Genomic DNA, 21,632 nt, shown 5'->3' on the forward strand with positions numbered 1-21,632 from the left:
GGATAGAAAAAGATCAACTACTGGCTACTTATTTACCATGGCCAAAAGGCCAGTTAGTTGGAGGTCCACACTACAATCCACAGTTGCTTTGTCAACAACGGAGGTCGAATATATGTCTATTCGAGAAGCTGTAAAGGAGGCCATTTGGATACATGGACTGATAAAGAATCTAGGAATTTATCAAAAGTAGGTGGAGCTACATTGTGATAGTCAAAGTGCTATTCACTTGTCAAAATTCCAAGTTTATCATTCGATATCGATGTTCGGTTTCATTTTATTCGTGAGATTTTTTTTCCAAAAGAAAGATTATTCTTCAGAAAGTTCCAACTGCGGACAACCCAGCTGATATGTTAACTAATGTGCTCGGACCTCCCAAGTTTGAGCATTGTTTAAGCATAGCTCATATACTATGTGCCTGAATATGTTTGTGATTACGAATCTTGCCAAGGTGGAGATTATTGACATGTGGCTCGATATAAATCTTGGTCAATTACTTTGTATTGGTTATCCTTGTTTTTCTCTCCATCACAAACTTGTTTATGGCTTTACGTATTAGAAGGCAAACCATTTGTTTTGTAATAAAAGGAGCTCACGTAGAAATAATTTGTGTGAGCCAATTTGTGAGATTCTTCTTTGTACATTTGTTATCTCAATCAGTTAATAGATTGAGAGTTATTTCTTTCATTTTATTTGTTCCATTTGGTGCTCAAGCACAACAATTCATTCATCCATTCTTAGTGCAAAATAAAAAGTTCATGAGAGAGTTTACTGATCACAGAAACAAAATCTACCGAAAACTTATCACTGGTACGGCCTAAATCCCAGATTTGCAGACGTTGGATGAATCTAACAAAGGTATGACTAAAAGATATCGTAAGCACAAAGGAAGAAGCAGATTAAGAAAGAATAAAGGCTGGGAGTTAGATGGTGACTTACTAACATGAATTCTGAGATGGTGAGAATTAGAGCAATATCATTAGCATTCATTTATCTAAAGACACTGGATATTCAACCAAGTACAACAATTCAGATATGGTCCCTGTCTTTACAAGTATCTGTCTCAATTAATTGTTCAAAAAATTCACCAAGCTTCTTCGCTTCATTAGACATTGTCGAACTAGACCCAGGGGGCGTCTCAGAGTCCAGCCACGTATGGGCTAACTTGGCAGATACCATTTTCAACCTCGGGGCTCAAATTCCGGTAACCATTAAGCTGATCGAATAAATCAATAGTGAGTTGCTTGCATTTATTATAAGATGGTAACTAGTAACAATGCTTTTTGCTGATTTGTTCTGTGTCGTTAAAGCTAGCACTTCTAGGTCCACTTGGAGCTGCCTCATCATGATATTCATGTGTTCGTTTCAGAATTTTCAGTGTTTGGTTGAGTTCTTCCAAATCTTGCTTGTATACCAAACGAGCCCCACACTTCTTCACCTTATTCAAGTCTGCTTTTACTTTTACCCCTCCAATACAACTAAAGTAAGTTTCGAATAAAAACTGTTCCTGATGACAAATTTCACGAGGCAAATGAAATACCCAAAGGTGTTCTGACACAAGAGACCCTATCATCTTTGAACAAATCATAGGGTAAAAGGGTTATGATAAAAACTCAAATTTTAAATTAATATAATAAAAATGGCCAGCTGGACCTGGATTGACCAAGTTTTCCTTAGGAACTTGAAAAACAACACAAAAGGCAATTCCCAGCCGGTTGGTACATGATGCGGGAGGAAGCTCCATATTTACTGAGTCTCCCACACTTTGATTACTGAACCACTCCGAAATTTTGCTTCCAGAGAATACAACCTGTGGCTTTCGGTAATAATCCTGTAACCAAAGAACTATTATATATTCTACCAAAAAACAAAAAGAACTATTATATATATGTTGTTGGAAAATATTAGGGTATGTTTGATATTCTACTTGAATCCAATTTTTTTAACTCAAAAACAATTTTCAAGTTTTAGACCTTAAAAACTTGTTTGGTATGACTAGTTTCAAAAACTGAACTCAAGACTAACTAAAAAATATAGTCTATTTTCTAAAACCATAGAAAGTAAGTTTTTTGAATTTTTAAACTTAAACTTTACTCATTTCTTTTCTCTCCCTCTTCCCATCTCACTCCAAATCTCTCTCTTTTCTTCTTTCTCTCTCCTCTTTTTTTTTTTTGACCTTTTTCGTCTCTCATCCAATTCGTTCTCTTCATTTTCTCGGTTCATTCTCTCTCTTCTCTTCATCTCTATCTCATCCAATCCTCTCTCTTTCTCTTTCATTCAATCAACTTTTATTTTATTTCCTCCTCTCTTCTCCTCTCTCCTCTTTCTCCTTCTCTTGTGACTCCCTCTTTTTAGACTTCTTTGTCTAGTTTAAGTTGTAAGATTTAAAAATTTTAAATCACAAACCAATCAAGTTTTTGAGTCTTAAAGAAAATTGATTTTAAGAAATGTTTTGAGAAATGATAAAAAATTTCAAATAGGATACCAAATAGGCCCTTAGTATTTTGATTTATTTGAATGTTTCGTTTTCTAGGCTTAGCCCATTAGCATTAGAGTTTTGATTTCTTACATTTTAGGATTATGGTTAGTTTATTATAAATAGCATACTTGTTATTCAGTCAAGAACAAGTTAGTCACGATGTAATCTTTTGGGATTTTGTAGCCATTTCGGTATTCTTGTTTGTTTAATAATATTTTTATTATTTTGTAATTTTGTTCGTTGCACGCTCTGATATTCAACTTATGTGTGTGTGTGTGTGTAAATAGAGAGAGAGAGAGAGAGAGAGAGAGAGAGAGAGAGAGAGAGAGAGAGAGAATACCTTGTTCTGAGTGGCAAATTTTAGAATCCTATAGAGTATTGTATTATTAGTCCAGCCTTCATCTTGAACCAATGCAATGCAATTCTGGCAAGTGAAACTAAAATCATACAAATTGGTGAATCTGCTGCTCAACTTGGATGTATTTGACAAACTTCGTAAGGAAGTACAATCGTCTACATCTACCTGCAATTTGCCATTAGATGGAAGAGGTGGCAATTTTTGAAGGCTTTTGCAGCTCGACAGACCAAGATAATAAAGCTTAGAAAGGCATCTAATGCTTTCAGGTAGATTGACGAAATTATTTTCACCAAGATCCAATTTTTCCAAAAAGGACAAGCAGCCAATATCATCAGGGATATCCCCTTCACAAAGTTTACAATCTGTTAGATTTATGGTCCTCAAAGTGCATAAACGATTTAGATAAGAAAACATCAAACCCCAACAAGGAGGAGGATCAGGAGCACTCTTTCCAAGTCCTAATATGCGGAGAAGGCCCCACTTGTCCCTTGCTTTAGCATATGATCTGCATAACAGTAGTTGTTTGAGATTTTTCATACCCACAAGCGGCTCTGTCAATGTGGCTTCCAATCCAAGAGCCTCAAGTGATCCATGTCTCCTGGGAGTTTGTGAATTTTTTAGCATTTTCCCACATAGAGGCGTCTAAGAGACTTCAAATTACAAATAGCCCAGGAAGGTTCAAGAGATTTTTGCAATTAAATAGATTCAAATCCTTAAGGCCAACCAAATGGTCAATTGATGAAGGCATTTTTTGAATTGCAGTCCCGCTTAAGTGAAGCTTGGATAAGTTCTTCATCTGCTTCCCAAATTTTGGAATCTTTTTCACATTTGAGCAGCCACTAAGATATAAAGATTCTAGAGAATCCATTTCAACCTCACTTGGGAGGCTCTTAATGCTTTCACACCATGCAAGGTTTAGAACTTTAAGTCTTTTGAGGACTGCAATAGAGGGGTGTATCTCAACTAAATTCTTACATTAAAAAAGATTCAACTTCACAAGATTTGGAACACCACTGAAATCTGGGGTACTAATCAAATTTTTGGAGAAGCCAAGATTGATATTTTTCAAGTTGGGCAAGTCCTGTACAACACTGATAAGGTTCAAATCCTATTAGGGATGGGCAATGGTTATGCGGGCGGGTAACCATGGTTAATTTACTCATAACCGTTTATGTTCATACCCGCATAACCGTTTACCCATTGGGTAATTGCCTAAACGGTTATACCCATACCCATAACCGTTTATAAACAGTTTACCATACTCATAACTGCATACCCATTTAACCGTAACCGTTTAATACTTGTTTACCCATTTATCCTTTTTAACCCGTTTATCTTTTTTTTTTACCATTACTCTTTTTTCACCCGTCTACATGTTTTTTAACAACTTGAAAATTAAAAAAAAATCATAATTTTTTTTTTTGACAATTAAACACCGTTATAGGTACATTCATCATACATTTCCATATTTTAATTTTTTAAGTCCTTATACTATTCCAATAATTGAAATAATAGTTTACGGACGATATTTTTAAGGGAACTTTAACGAAAAGCACCCGGTACTGTTCACTTTAACGAAAAACCACATTTTTACACTAAAAAGTCAATCTTAGTACTATTCACTTTACCCTTTATTTTGTCCTTATCATTAAAACTTAAAGTTTTCAAGCCCTTTTCATTAGTTTTCCTTATTTTTAATTGTTACTAGTGAAGGTAAATATAATATTTGCTAAGTATTATTGGGTTACAAAAATTGTTTAGAAGACATTTCTGTCATAGCATTTCTGTCAATTTCACGGTTACCTGCAAGGAATTTAAATTAATTTGGCTAATTCCTTGATGATGAGAATCATCATTCCTGTAGTAGTGTTATCGAGAAAATGACCGATGAATTCCTTGCTAATTTATTGGGTGCTAAGTATTATTGGATCGAGAACATGGTTTGTGTTAGTTTTACATATATAAAATAAATGGGTAAACGGTTACCCGTTTATAACCGTGGTTAATACCCATAACTGCCCATTTAAATTTCGCGGGCAAACGGTTATACCCATAACCGTTTATTTATCTAAACGGTTACCCATAACCGTAACCGTTTAATTTAAATGGTTACCCATAACCAATGGGTATTTGCCCATCCCTAGATCCTATACTTAGCTTTTACAACCTTAAAGTCTATCCAAAATAATAAATAAATGATTATTTTATAATTTATATAGCATTTATTCAATATTACTCTTACCAATTTTCCCTTCCAAAGCCGAACAAGTTTGCTCTTTCGCATCGCAAGTTGAGTAAGCAAATGCGGGTGAAAGCTGGTTGGAAGAAACTTGGAAGGATAGAAACTCCAGTTTATAATTCTCAAGGAACATGGAAGAAATTTGGGACATGAAGAAATGACCAAATTATTGAATTCCAGAAACCTCAGTTCATGCATATTAGAGAAGGCTTCCGAATTCCAGTGCACCTCTTTTGATTCGGGTAACCGTAGGACTATGCCTTCAATAGCACGTGTCCCCTAATAACCAAGAAGGTAGGAAACGTCAGTTTCACATACTAATATTATGTTAATAGAAATAATATCCTTTTTTGAACTTGGTATTTACATAATTTCTTACCGTATTGGTTATGAATGCATGAAAAATATCATTGGGAAGGCACAACCTACCATGTAGACTAGGCTCTTCAGACTATTGACGAACAATTGTCTATGCCATTTGTTGTATCAAATCATGCATCCCTATCATGTTTCCGTAATCATTGTATAGAGGAGATCTCTCAATTAGCAAATCTATTAGAATACAACTAGAAATTCCAAAAGAATTGTCTAGTACTTGAATTACTTGCTTTGTGTACTTCCCTTTGTGGAAACATGCAACATCATGGAAAATTCTCTTCTCCATCAACCGGAGTCCATCATAACTAACTTTGAGCGAATAAAATATTGTTTGATTGGGAATTTTATGTAGATTATCCAACTCACTATTCCATGCATCTCGCCCTCTCGTATACAAAAAAAACCCTAAAACTTTAAGAACTGATGGAAGTCCTCTGGCATAGTTTAGGAAACGCTCAGAGAGTTCCAAAAAGTCTTCCTCGGGTTGGTCTTTTTTGAAGGCATTCAAGCTAAAGAGCTCAAGAGCTTCTCCATAATTCAATCCCTCAACCTTATATGATGTTGCTATACCATTCTGGACGAGCAGACCTTCATTTCTTGTTGTAATGATAATTCTACTCCCCATACCAAACCAACTTTGATTCCCAGCCAGTACTTCTAGTTGGTTTAATTCATCCACATCATCAAGTACGAGAAGAACCTTCTTATTGCACAAGAACTTCTTACTGTAAATTCTTCCCCACTCTTCATCCCAAATTTCTTCAATCTTTTCCTTCAAGATTGGGAAAAGAAGTTGTTTTTGAAGGCCAACAACAGTATGATCTCTTGCACAAACCTCTCTAACATTGGCAAGAAAACAGTGAACTTCAAAACGATGGAAAATTTTGTCAAAAACTAGCTTAGCAAGGGTTGTCTTGCCTATGCCACCCATCCCAGTTATCCCAATAAAGCGAACATCATTTGCATCAAGAGCTAATAGCATAGTTAGTTGCTCGAGTCCGGAATCAATTCCGACTAACTTCTGTGATGAATCTGACAAAGTGATTGGAGCTTGCACCTTCCTCCACACACATTTGGCGATGTCATCAATCAGCTTTCTTTCACACCTGCAAAGAAGAAAAATAGAATAAAAAAAAAGAGAACATAAGTAAGCAATCAAGTATGGATGACTATGTTAAGACATGGGCAAGTTGTTCATGCTTGCTTACTTAAAATTCTTCAAATCCCACCCAGAAATTTTCGACACTGTTTTTAAAGCAGCTTTCCACTGAGTCACCTTTATTTTGTCTTCAGTGCTAGTCAACTTTCCTTCATGCTTGGCGAAGGCTTCGGCAAACCTCCCCCTCTGATTTCCTACGTCAGAGGGATCCACACCATAAAAGACTGGGAGAATTGAGTTCCTGGCTTCCATGCACTGAATAATGTTTGTAAGCTCAGTCAAGCACCATTTGGAAGAAGCATAGTTTGGCGAGAGAACAACAATTGCAGTATGTGATTCTTTGATCGCACTCGGGAGCTCCAGAGGAATACTTGTTCCACCTGCAAGCTCTCGGTCGTCCATGAAAGTGATAATTCCTTGGCACTTGCACAATTCGTGGTATAGATGGGAGACAAAACCCTTGCGGTGTCTATGTTAGAGTTATTTGAATTAGCTGGGTTTCTATGGAAGTAAGAAATCTGAAAGAATAGAGAAAGATTCAAATATGAAGAAATGCTCTGCTCTCTCAAAGTCTGAGAGGTGATGTTTCATATATCTCACACACATCACATGCACTAAGGCATAAGTACATAACTATTAGCCTTAGTTGGATACACACAACCAACAATACAATCTCAGCCTTACACTTGTCATAATCTAAGACTAAGTGAATACACAATTCAAAACAAGGCTTATTTACTTTATCTTTACTTAGCTCACAGCTTATACACTAATACTCCCCTTTAAGCTTTGAGCTGATACAACTCCAAGCTTATCTCTGAGATAGTTGAATCTCTCTTTTGGTAAGGCCTTGGTAAAAATGTCTGCCACTTGTTCTTTGGTTGGACAGTATACCAAATCAACAATTCCCTGCTGCAAGGCATCCTTTATGAAGTGATATCTTCTGTCAATGTGCTTAGTCCTTTGGTGAAACACTGGATTTTTAGTTATTGAGATTGCAGACGTATTGTCACACTGCAAAGGAGTTGCTTCAGCTTGTAACTCTCCAAAATCTTCAAGAACAAACCTGATCCATATAGCTTGAGATGTTGCTTCGGCAGCACTAATATATTTAGCCTCTGCTGTGGATAGTGCAACACAATTTTGTTTCACAGAAGCCCATGAGAACACCCCACTGCCAAAAGAAAAAGCATAGCCTGAGGTACTCTTGCTGTCATCTATTGATCCTCCCCAATCACTATCACAGAAACCAACTAAAACTGCCTTCTTGCCCTTCACATAATGCAAACCATAATCCAGTGTTCCTTTGATATATCTGAGCACTCTCTTAGCTATCCCATAGTGCTTGTTAGAAGGACCATGCATATATCTAGCTAACAAACTAGCTGCGTACATCACATCTGGTCTTGTAGCAGTAAGATACAATAAACTGCCTACAAGCTTTCTGTATTTCTCTTCATCTGCTGCACCACTTCCATCTTCTTTACTTAACTTTTCAGTAGCCACAAGAGGTATAGAGACAGATTTACATTCTTTCAATCCAAACTTATCCAACAGGGAAGAGGCATACTTAAGATGCTAGATTCTGTTTGAATTATCCCCATCCCCAGGAAATGGTGAAGAAGGCCCAAGTCTGACATCTCATACTTCTCCTTCATATCTTCTTTGAACTCATCCAGCATATCTTGATTGTTTCCAGTATACAGAATATCATCCACATATATGGAGACTATTAGTATATCCTTTTCTCCCCTTGTCTTAGTGTAGAGAGTTGCTTCACTTAAGCTTTTCTCAAACCCACACTTAGCAAAATAGCTGTCAATCTCTCCATACCAGGCCCTAGGCGCTTGTTTCAAGCCATAAAGAGCCTTGTGCAATTTGTAAACTTTGTCTTCCTTGCCATTAATCACAAACCCTTCAGGTTGTTCAACATATACTTCTTCCTGCAATATTCCATTTAAGAAAGCAGACTTAACATCTAATTGAAATATCTTCCAGCTTCTGTGTGCAGCAAGTGCAATCAGTGTTCTGATGGTGTCCAATCTGGCAACTGGAGCAAAAGTCTCATTGTAATCGAGTCTTGGTTTCTGCACATATCCTTTAGTAACTAGCCTTGCCTTGTTCTTTTGTACTGAGCCATCCAAATTCAGTTTGGTTTTGAACACCCATTTCATACCAATAACCTGCTTATCACTTGGTCTGTCTACAAGCTTCCAAGTTTCATTTTTCTCAATCATGGATATTTCTTCTTTCATAGCTTTTATCCAAGCTTTATCTTGTGCAGCTTCCTCATACTTCTCTGGCTCCACAATACAAAGATTGCATTGTGCTAGGATATCACTGATATTTCTCCATTTAACTGGTGTATGATCATAAGGACTAGTAATCTCAACAGTTTCAGAGACATCTCTATCTTGTTCTTCCATTTGATTACTATTTTCTACTTCTGTCACTTCTTGTAGACTGAAATCATTCACAGTCCTATACTGATCTTGAATGTCAGTTATTGCAATAGATTTCTCTGAATTCGGCTTCCAATTCCAAGATATAGTTTCATCGAAGACCACATCCCTTGATAGGATTAACTTCCTTGAACATGGATCAAATACTCTGTACCCTTTCTCACAAGTTGCATAACCCACAAACACACATTTGACAGACTTTGCATCAAGCTTTTGTCTTCTTTCTGCTGGTACATGAACATAACAGAGTGATCCAAACACTTTTAAGTGACCAATTCCTGGTTTTCTCCTACTATAGGCTTCAAAAGGAGTTATATTGTCAAGAGCTTTTGTAGGTGATCTGTTTAGAATATAAACAGCTGTATGTACAGCTTCTGCCCACATAAAGTATGGCATGCTTTTATCATGAAGCATTGCCTTAGCCATCTCTACAACTGTTCTATTCTTTCTCTCCACAACTCCATTTTGTTGTGGAGTATAAGCAATGGATAACTGTCTTTGTATGCCTTCAGATTCCAACAACTTGCTGAATTCAGTTGAGAGAAATTCTCCCCCCTTGTCACTCCTTAGGCATTTCACTTTAAATCCACATTGTAACTCCACCATTGCTTTGAACTTTTTGAAACAGATTAGTGCCTCAGACTTATGTCGTAGGAAATAAACCTATGACATTCTTGTGTGATCATCAATAAACAACATGAAATATTTATTCCCAGCAATAGATTCAGTATTCATGGGACCACACAAATCTGTGTGTATCAATTCTAGAGGATTCTTAGCTCTCCAAGCTTGTCCTTTTGGAAACCAATCTCTGTGTTGTTTTCCCATTTGACATCCTGCACACACACCATCAACATCTTCAAGGTGTGGAAGACCATGCACCATTTCTTTTTCTCTAAGCTGCTTGAGGCTTCTAAGATTTAGATGTCCTAGTCTCTTGTGCCAAGTCCAGGTACATTCATTTACACTAGCCTTCAATGCAACTTGATCAGTTTGCATTAAAGACAAAGGGTAGCACCTATTACTTGTCATCTTAACCTTGATAACCAGACAATCAAGTGAATGACCATCAAATATACAACACTCTCTTCCACCAAATAGCAAATAATATCAATGTTCGTCCATCTGTCCCACACTCAACAGATTTTCCTTCAAACCATGTAGAAACATGACTTCCTTGATGCATTTACTACCAGAATTTGTATCAATCACAAGTGAACCTATTCCAGCAACATCTACCAGATTTCCAGTGGGCATTTGTACTTTTCCAGTGACATTTGTCCTTACATCCATAAGTAGCTCATCATTTCCAGTCATGTGGTTACTACAACCACTATCAATGTACCAGTTTTCATTCACCTTGACTTCAGTAATTGCACTGTTAGCATAAAACAAATTGCCTGTCACTTCTGCTTGATTAGCACAGTTTGCCTTCTGAACAACCTTGCCTGCTGTGCATTCTCTATCCCAATGCCCGAACCTATCACAGTTGTGACATTTGGATTGTCCCTTGTATCGACATTCTCCAAAGTGAAACTTTGAGCACACTTTACAATGTGGTTTAACTATATCTTGCTTCATGAATCCTAAAGGAGATGAATTCTGTGCAGAATTAGTAAATGATCTCTGTTGGAACTTAGGCTTAGACTCCCATTTCTTGCCTTTAGAATTCCAGTTTTTCTGAGATTTGGATGAACCAGAGTATGCACTGCTCCTGTTTTGTTCCTTTGGATTCACAGAAAGTGAAGAGAATGCTTTCTCAGTTGCATCAACAGTATGTAAATCAAACCATTGTTCTTGGCTTTTCAAAATTGCTACAACTTCCTGCAATTCTACAGTCTCCAAGCATTTTGTGTTTTCAATGACTAGACATATGGGTTCATATGGTTTACTAAGACTAATCAGAACTTTCTGCACAAGCCTTTCATTAGACAGAATCTCACCAAATGTTTTCATCTGATTAATCAATTCATTTAGCCTAGTAAGATATCCAGATAGAGTTTCATCATCACGCATCCTAGCATACTCAAATTCACGTCTCAGATTTTGTAGTTTCACAGGTCTTACCTAATCACCACCATGGTACTCACCATATAACAGATCCCATGCCATCTTCGCAGAATCTGCATTAGCTATCCGAGGAAATATCTGATCTGAGACTGCATTCTGAATAATACCCAGAGCTTTTGCATCTTGCATATATGCTGCGACCATTTTCTCATCGTCTTCTTCTTCCTCTGAGCTTCCTTCAGCTTTCTTCTTCTTCTTTGTTTCTGAGATCGTAATCCCTTTTTAAACTAATTTCCATAACCTATGAGATTTGAAGATCGTCACCATCTTGATTCTCCAGAACTCGTAGTTCTCACCGGAGAAGATCGGAGTTCTCACCTCAGAACTTCCAGATCCAGCCATCTCTTAGCTTAGACGAGACGAACACAAACTGAAATCGGATTCTATGGTGTTTTGGCGTCTTCGCCTGAATCGGAACGAGCTTGAGTATAGCTCGATTACTTCACAGTTTACTCCCAGATCTCAAATGATCGAACCTGGCTCTGAGGCCATGTTAGAGTTATTTGAATTAGCTGGGTTTCAATGGAAGTAAGAAATCTGAAAGAATAGAGAAAGATTCAAATATGAAGAAATGTTCTGCTCTCTCAAAGTTTGAGAGGTGATGTTTCATATATCTCACACACATCACACGCACTAAGGCATAAGTACATAACTATTAGCCTTAGTTGGATACACACAACCAACAATACAATCTCAACCTTACACTTGTCATAATCTAAGACTAAGTGAATACACAATTCAAAACAAGGCTTATTTACTTTATCTTTACTTAGCTCACAACTTATACACTAATACTCCCCTTTAAGCTTTAAGCTGATACAACTCCAAGCTTATCTCTGAGATAGTTGAATCTCTCTTTTGGTAATCTAATAGTCTACACCTCTCAAACTCAAAAACACGTCATACTTCCATTGAGAAGCTGATTCAGATGAAAGTAGCGATGCAGAGGCCCCTTGCGTGCTCAACGCCATTGAAAAGTGGCTCGTCACAGTCTGAGAGGAAAGGTTACTGTCGGCAGAAAATCACTCACACCAAAGGAGGAACAGATGATGAAGAGATGTTATTTTTTTGGGGTTTTTTGAACTTTAATCCTTGAAGAATATCAAAATTTAATAAAAACCTGGTGTTAGATTACATATTCATTTTAGTCCTTTAATGTGTGCTTAATTCAAATTTATATTATATTTTTATTTTAATATTTAATAGATGTCTAATTTAATGTGTCCATATTAGATTTTAAGTTTATTATTATACACATTTTAATATTTTAATTTTGTTTAACTTCCTCTAATTAGTGTACCTAAACGTCCGTACCATAATCTGTTTTACTAAACTAGTGTACTGAAATGTCCATACCTGAATATATTGTAATGAATTTGTGGCACATAAGAAAATATGCAAAAACACAAGCGTACCAAAAAGTCCATTTGTGGCGCATACCTAAACATATTATGCTAGTGTACCGAAATATCCGTACCTAAATATATTATACCAAACTAGTATACCGAAATGTCTGTACCTAAACATATTACACTAAACTAGTGTACCAAAATATCTGTATCTAAATATTTTGTAATGAATTAATAACGTATAAGAAAATATGCAAAAACATAAGTGTACAAAAAAGTCTACCAAAATATTTTCCTTATTATATAAGACACTTACCATAAATTGGTGATTGAAAATGTCAACAAATAAAACTAATTGATTTGAATTTCAAATGATATTAAAATTTACAATATTTTACATGAAAATGTAATTCTGGACACCATAAAATTATTAAAAAAAGAAAGATATTGAATGTATATGCTGGCATTAAATACAATTTAGAGAATAAAATCAATTTTTAATCTTGTATAAGACATTTTTCTAAACTTCGTCTTATTTAAGGATTAAAATCTAGTTTTCTATTTTTTTTTTGTCTCTTTCTCCAATGGTCTTCGTTCTCTCTCTTTAATTTTTTGGATGATCAAACAAGTTGTATGTAGAGCCAGAACAAAGAAGTGGAAAAATAATGAAAAGACAACTTGATAGCTAAAAATTTGTGAAAGAACTTGACTTAATAGCTACGAAATTTCAGGGAAGCACACTCTCAACGTGTTGTGAAAATTCTCAAGAAAATGAAGTATTGTTTGAATGAAATTTCAAGGAAGCTCACTCTCGACACATTGTCAAGAGTCTCTCTAAGTAACAAAAATAATTAAATAATCATGTAACAAGTCCATGTTCATGAGTGAAAGTCTGGATATAAGTTGAAGCATACTCGTACATTTTTTGAATAAAGTAGACAAAATTGTAGGCATTGTTGATGCACAAAATCAGTGAAGACTTTGGAACAACGTAAAGTGTTAAGTTTGTGACCTTCGCTCGGTTGCTCTGGTCACTAGTGAGGATAATATGTAAAGCGATAAAGATAGGGAAACAAACACAAGATGGACATGGTAAGTTTGGCTACATCCACGGAGTAGATGAGTTCTCATTAATAGTGAATTACACAAATACATAGTTTCAAGCATAATCATCATTAGTTGGTACTAATGACTAGTTTAAGTACAATAATGACATTAGGGATTAATTGTAGGAGAATGGTCTCCCTTTATAGTTGAGGATAGCCTTTAGCTTTTGTCTGCGGTCAATGTGGGACTCTATGATCTTTATTTTGATGTTGGCATATGTCGCATTGTGATTGGCTTCCTGGTTGGAGGGAAACTCTTGTGCTTCGGCATGGGTGCCTCAACATGAACCCCTCAATGGGTCTTTGAAGGTTGACGTTGACTAGTGCTTGGTATTTTCAGGATTGGTCAAGTATGGTACAAACAGTGCTCCCCTAAGTTCCCGAGTGAGGAAAGCTTCTCATTTGGGGACTTGACAAATCTAAGTTACTGAGTAAAAGAAATTGTTTTGTTTGTAAATCTTTGGTGTTTTCTTTGTTTACTCACGGGTACAAGGCATGGAGGATGCCTTTGCATAAAATTCCATGAAAACCCACTTGGGATAAGAAAGTTAAAGCATGGGTAAAAAATATTGACCAAAAACATTGAAATAAAACTGACAGATGCTACAAGACAAAAGGAAACAAAGGAAAATTTCCAATCTCTAAATAGCTAAAAGATATTTGTTTCTCTGCCACGTGAAGTTCTATTTGGACTTAAAAGAGTTCAAGTTGTCCCAAGTTCACAGAGAAGGAAAAGCTTGCTGTCAATCTTCCCAAATTAATTAGGAAACTCACTCACATGGCAACCTTTATATTAACACCCAAAGACCTGGTAGACAATTCAAAACTACAAGAAGATTTTGGGAAAAGCATCACTTTGCACAATTGTTAATGAGAAAGACTGGCAAGTATCAAAGACATCACATGGATGAGAGCACAAAAATGGTGACCAATGCCTACTGTGAAGACCAGTCAAATAATTCTCTATATGGAAACAGAGATGCTGGAAGGTGATAATTACACACTAATGCATCAAAACTCATTCAAAATACAACAAACTCGATGAGTGCGTTACTACAAATTTTAGAGTGCAATTCTCACCTTTGGAGCCATGAATCAACACTTGTTTTCAAATGAACTCAATCCTGGAGAATAGTTTGTCTAACAACCATGTCAAAAACCAAGTCAAACTGGTACTGAACGCTACTCATGATAAATGAAAAGTTAAATGAATTTAGACTACGGAAGCTACCAACATCAAATTGGGTTTATCATCTACCAGTACACAAAAAGAAGGGGTTTTACAACCCAATGAAGCTCATTACCGAAAGGACATAACAACAACTAAATCGAAGAGATGATGTTGCCAGTTATGCCTGCACAAAATAATTAAACCAATCAGTTGTAGTTCAAAGCTTCAACTCACTCTGAATCAAATACAGAACATAGAAAACGAAAATGGGGTGACCTGTTGGTTATTTTCTCCTCCTTTTCACTTTGAATTTTCGGTCCACAAAAGGAGCACAAGCAAGGTGGTGCAGCAGAGACCTGCATAAAAAAACCTCTATGGTTTAAGGGGAAAAGAGGATAAATTGGAACAATTCAAAAAGAGTTTGAACTACACCAATCTTACCCATCTTTATTTGGAAATCAATGGCTAACAAACCCAAAAGGAATTTCAAAACATTGTGAAATCAATAGGAGCCCAAGTATTGCGGAACTGCCTTTTACTTCTTGAGGAAGGCCAGAAAAGCAAGGAAGAAAAATCGGCAACCACATCTCATCGACACCAAACAAAAAAAAAAGGAGAAAGGAAGTCAAAGCACCATTAAGTTCCCTTTAAAAAAAAAATTAAGTGAATGTGACGTGGCAATCAAAATATTCAATTCTTTTGCCAAAAGTGGAGCATATCCAAAACCACCAAAATGCACCATGCTAAATATTAGTTTGATTCTAGACTACAAGAAGTTAGCTCTTGCTTGCCTCCAAATCATGGGGCTAATTGAATAAACCAAATTCTAGTGGTACAAAACCACGAAAATTCTTCAATGGGTCACCCACCCATTCAATCAAATTCCAAATTCGTTCGAAATCAATACAAGGGCTTTAAAACCTTTATAGATTGTCATACTCAAATTCTAATTAATGGGTCATTTATCTATTAATTATTCAAATCCTAAATGGCACGAAGCCATATCAAATATCAATTAAAATCCACACGCATATTCTCTCGTTTATACCTAATCACATGTATAGAAAAATGAAAACGAGGAACGCGACTGATTAATTTCATGGTTCTTTCCAAATCATGACGGAAGTCTCGAAAGGAAAGCTCGAGGCTCACTGTTGCACTAACGCATACAGTTGACCAGATGATTGTCTAGAAAAGAAGCTTGTTGCTAGCGTTGAAGGATACGCTCAAGCTCAAGGTGCACCAAAATTAGTGTAGTTACTGACCAAGTTTCATTCAAATTCCTAAGTTAGGAAATTGGAATAGAGATCTCTAGTAAGCAATTAAGTAGGTGAAGAGACAAAGTTTATCATCACTTTAGTTGAAGGTTGGTTTGATCCCACAAGGACAAACCCACGCAACTTATGGCTTGAATTAATTCATGGGCATGATTGAATTAATGCTTGTCTTCAAAATCTTTAGGTGGTCATTGTTAATTGTTGGGCCAAGATCAAATCAAGACACGGAGCAAAATGGAGGACAAAAGCAATACAAATATAGACAACTGCAAACCATTTCAATACTATGGATATGAACCATCTCAAAGTACAAAACTAGATAGACTCACCACTTCAAATTGGTGAAACTCACGCCATGGATCAAATTCCCTTTAATTACCGAAGTGGTCAAATGGCACAAGGCACAAAGCCGCATCAAATCTCAAAAGGCACGAAGCCGTATTCGCTCCAACGACTTAAAGTCCTTACCCGCATGAGCTAAAACTGCACAAGGCATCAAACGCTCAAATGGCTTAAAGTTCTTGCCCGCACGAGCTAAAATTGCACAAGGCATCAAAAGCTCTGATGGTTCAAAGGCCTCGCTCGCACGAGCTAAAACTGCACAAGGCATCAAACACCAACAAATACATAAGGAACTACGAGTGACTTGATCCCTCAATGAGGGTATGTAGGCAATCTAGGGCCCTACCTAGGTACAGTCACAAAATCAAATAAACACCCAAATCTCAAAGTTACGATTTATTCATATTAGAATCAAAGGGTATTCCTTTCCCAAAAGAAAGGTTGTAATTAATAGGCGTGTAGCCTAGAATGGGTCGAACTCAAATTAATAAAACCCTCTTCGGAAAAATGAACGAGGGTGAAATCATGTCGAGTGAATTATTTGTTTACATATTGTGTTCAATTTATGCTCAACAATGTCAATAGTTGAGGAGGGTGTCCTCAATGCTATACCCATCTTTCGCTCCAAGTTTACGATGAACCACTTAGATAAGAACTTGCTAGATAGTAAATGTCAGCTTGATACCTTAAGGGAGTCTTGTTGTATACCCAACAGTGTAGGGATGTGCTTGATGCATGACGAAGAATTGCCTACTAATTCGCCTAAGGGTCATGTCATGTTCTATACCCAAATATTAGAGAAGTTGGGGGTATAGTTGCCGTTGCATCAATGGTTGCAAAAAATGATTGCCCTCATGGGGTACACACCTGGGTAACTCAATCATTGTCTATGGAAGACTTTGATTAGGACTTACATCATTTGGATAAAGTGTAGTCTAGGTGAACCTTCCTTCCCTCAATGATGGTATTGCTATAAGATGCGTCCGGCCAAATTGTCCACGGGTTATGTTGAATGTGCGTGTCAGAGTGAGAAAGAACGTATAGTCTTTGGTAAGAGAAAATCATATTCTACTTGGAAAAACCGTTGGTGCTTCCTTTACAAGGGTTGGGAGCATGACAGAAGTACCATGCCTGAACGGCGTATTCTTACCCACTTCTAGACCATAAGTTGTAATGCATCCATTGTTTGCATACTTTGTTATTTGTTGTGATCTTTACTTGCTTTTAACACTTTTCCTTATGTAGTGTCGAAAAAGGCTATCACATTGTTTGGATAAGAGATGGCCGATGTAGAGAAAGTGTTGAGGGTTCCAAAAGAGGATAGACACTTGGGCAAGCTACGACATTTATTTCAAAAGTATGGTTTCCAGCCCTTACTATACGAGTGCCAGAGACGAGCGAGTAAGTTATATCCTAAGTTTGCCCTTTTTATTATTTATTTTTTATAAAGTTGTATTTCTTCAAACAAAGTTGTATTCCTTACTTTGATTTTCCTTGTTCAGTGGAGAACGTGAGCAAGAAAGGGGAGACTAGTACCAAGAAAGGGAAAACAACCATGTTAGTTCCCGTGGACGACATTTTGTTTCACAAGGGAGCTTGCAAGCACAGGGTGAAGCCGGTCTCTAGGCCTAAGTCTCAAGAGGAGGTCCTCAAGAATGTCATCTCCAAGAGGGCTGAAGCTGAGGCTATCAGATGTGCTGTTACCATAGTTGCAGGGGAGGAGAGGTGACTATTGCCTCATCCTCCTAACATCGATCTAATATTTCCTCCAGTCATAGAGCACGTTGGCCAAAAGGGTGACCCTGGCTCCAGCCACAAGAAGAAGTACATGGAAGAGGCTGGTGACATCCCCTGGAAGGACTTGAAGGTTGCCATGCAGCAAATACCTTTAGGTTCGTCAACAATTACCTTATAGGGCGTCGAGTCACTGTTGACGAGTTCGGTGAGCCACTAGTTGAGAACGAATCAGATCGTGATCAAATGATGAAGCTTTCTGCTTATGTAAATGTTACTTTTTCATTTCTTTACTATCTCATCTTTTTCCTTTATCTTCATTGCTCTTCTCCCTTGGCATTGACAATCATCTTGTCATGTAGGCCATGACTGAGTACGACGATAGACTGTGAGAGGTCGAACAATATAAAGCGAAGCTTCAAGAGAACAAGTAGCTTGTGCATGATGCTAGGAAGAAGAGCAAAGCTTGGACTGAGGCTGTCCAGCTCAAGGACTAAACCTTGGAAAGGTTGAAGAGGCAGAATGATGAGAACTTATGGCTCAAATAGTAGTTGGAGGCGACTATCCTCGAGGCTTCCAAGGTCAGAGGGGAATGAGATAGTGCCTTGGATGAGGTTGAAGAGCTGAAGAAAATTTGATGTGAAAATTATGTTGACACTCAAATTAACCCTCTTTTTATCAATTGTAGCAAGTATGTAAGTAGGGATCGTTCTACCCCGGTGATTAGGAGGGATTGCAAAATCACTTGGACTTGACTCAAAAACGTAAAAACAAGTTTAAAACACTAACAAGACTCAAAGAATGTAAAACTAAACTTTAAAACACTAAAACAAACCAAAAGACTCAAAACAGCAAATAAACACTCAAAACTGCCTTAAAACCACTTTCTGGGCAGTTTTGGACACTAGGGAAGAATTTGGACGAAAATTGGTTTACACTTGACTCAAGACACCTAAAAACACAAACTAAATGGGTTTCTAACTAATATGACACTTAAAACTAAAGGGGGATTGATTTTGGACGAATTTTGAAAACAAAACAAAACTTTGTAAATTGAGAAGACTCTAAAACGAATTTGGTTTAAATGGATGGATGGAAGGCTAGCTAAGGGGTTCATCTCCACACATGTCACACTTGCATAAAAAACGATCTCTAATTGCTTTTCAATAAACCATGAATTCCCAACGCCCCAAGTTAATTAGGTCCGCTTAAATTAACCTTCAGATTTTCCTAATGTTATTGAATTGGATGATTGCATACGACAACCCAAAGCATTCCCCACAAGTCCCCTACATGATTGCATAATAGAGATACAAGCAAGAATCATTAAGTTCTATGAAAACCATAAGCATTGACGAAGCACTTGTTACTATGATTGAATGAAACTTATGCCAAGAATTTACTTAACACGATTGTGATCAACAACCTTTACTACTTGTGAATATAAGTTCATAACGATTAGGTGAAATTCCCTTATATCCTAGCATCAAATTCATGCATGCAAACTAAGTGTCGACCCTCAATCAACATACAAGAATAAGTTTTAATTCACATAGATAAGCAAATTGAAATCACAACTTATGAAACGCAATTAGAAGTAATCAAATCATATAGCAAGCATAATCATGGTTTCGAATCCCCCCCTAGCCAAGGGGGGTTTAGTTCCTCATACTCGCAAATAAACAAAGATAAATAAATTTAAACATTAAAACAAAGATAGAAAACACCTAGAAACGCTCCACAATCCAAGCTCCTTGAATGGCATGCACGGCTCCAAGTTGTCTTCCTTCTTCTCCTTGCAAACTCACGGCACACAAGGTATGTTTGGATGAATGGTGTAGTGAAGATATGGTAGAGGATGGTGACTAAATGGTGCAGCAAAGGATGGTATTTATAGGCTGAAATTCGCAGCCCCTATGTAGCAAAGGAAAAGGATTTAAAAGCCTAATTTGTATAGGATAATAACACACAATCCTTGAAGGAAAAGGCTAAGGCTTTTAGAAACCAAAGGGGAAAGGAATAATCAGGTTTCTAGAAGTTCTAGAAAGGTTTGGGGCGTCACTTTTGTAGGACAAGGGATAAGGCCTTCTAGAAAGGTTGTTTTGTGGCTGATTTCTAGAAAAAACAAGGGATAAGGTGTGACACCTTTGTAGGAGTGGATAAGGGCTTCTAGAAACCAATTTTAATGTGTCATAATCTGAAAATAAATCCCCCATGCAGCTGGAATTAAATTAGGATAGGATAGGATTAGGATAGGATAAGATAAGATAGGATAAGGTTTGTTTGGATAAGATAAGCTAAGATAAGGTTATGGATGAGGTTTTGGATAAGATTCCTTATTTTGAGCTGATTCTTTGGCTTCAACTTCCCTTCTTCAAGTAGGAAACCTTGTTTGAGTAGGAAACTTCAATCTTCTAGGAATCCAACTTCAACTAGGAAACTTTCTTCAACTAGGATTTCATCTTCAATTAAGCACTTTCCCACTTCAATTAGGAATCTTTGTATCTTCAATTCTTCAACTTCAAAACACATTCCTAGCTTCATCCCTTGTGCTTCATGTGCATGAACTCCATTCTAGCCCAATTTTGCTCCAAAATGCTCCAAATTGCATCCTTTTGCTCACTTTGTCTCTAAAACCTGAAAACACATGAAAATAGCTTAAAAGACTACTTTAACTAAGAAAACACAACATAAATGCATAAGAACTAGCTAACTAAGGCGCATAAATATGCTCCTATCAAATTCCCCCACACTTAGCTTTTGCTAGTCCTCGAGCAAAACAACGAAACAAAACATGACCTAAATCTTCCAACAATCGCCTCAGGGATTTCCAATGGTACATGACATATTAAAAATCATCATTCCCATAGATTTTAGTCATCTTCACACTTAAGCACATACTTAATCATAGTCACCACGTACTAGTTCACATATAACCATTTAAAACATGATTTTGAATGTAGTAACATGCCTTAGAGAAATTGCTCAAGTCCTTACTAGATATGCACTCAATTTTCACACAGATTTTCTAACTCCACACTCTATACTAGTTATATGTGAGAAGATTGATGTAAATATGAAAACGAACGCTCATATATATGTATAACAAAGAAAGCATTTTCGGGAGTTAATAAGCATTTAGATATGATCTCATGAATGGAATGCTACTACTTAGATGCGAGAACCAGGGATATCATATGCTCATACCAATTCCAAACTCCACATATTGAAACACATAACAATCAAGATAGAAGCAAAGGGTTGTAACGGGGCTAAGGTATTGGCTAACAAAGAAAGGTAAGGATAAACAAACATTCTTAAATAATAATAAACAAAGTAATGAAATTGACACTTAGAATTCACTTTTGCATGCAAAAATCAATTTTGAAACACAAGGGGAAGACTCATGCAACACTTAGGGTCAAATTCAACTTTTTGGACCCTTGCTTCAACAACCACCAACTTAGAGCTCATTTTATGCTCTTTCAACTCCTTTTCATACTTTTTTTTC

The 21,632-nt window shown here is 36.8% G+C and overlaps 1 protein-coding gene and 3 pseudogenes across 1 annotated transcript in view; all 4 read right to left on the reverse strand.

Annotated features, from left to right (window-relative positions):
• Positions 1-1,085: 1,085 nt before the first annotated feature.
• LOC126618763 (TMV resistance protein N-like) overlaps positions 1,086-21,632 on the reverse strand; it is a 54,059-nt gene continuing 33,512 nt past the window's right edge. Inside the window, exon 6 of the mRNA XM_050286924.1 lies at positions 1,086-1,183. The gene's annotated coding sequence lies outside the window, so the exon portion shown is untranslated. The remainder of the gene's footprint in view (positions 1,184-21,632) is intronic.
• LOC126619751 (uncharacterized) lies at positions 1,265-1,936 on the reverse strand (annotated as a pseudogene).
• Positions 2,349-3,808, reverse strand: LOC126619752 (TMV resistance protein N-like; annotated as a pseudogene).
• LOC126618765 (disease resistance protein Roq1-like) lies at positions 5,520-7,213 on the reverse strand (annotated as a pseudogene).

The sequence above is a fragment of the Malus sylvestris genome, chromosome 4 (assembly GCF_916048215.2).
Source record: "Malus sylvestris chromosome 4, drMalSylv7.2, whole genome shotgun sequence".
Classification (NCBI taxonomy): domain Eukaryota; kingdom Viridiplantae; phylum Streptophyta; class Magnoliopsida; order Rosales; family Rosaceae; genus Malus; species Malus sylvestris.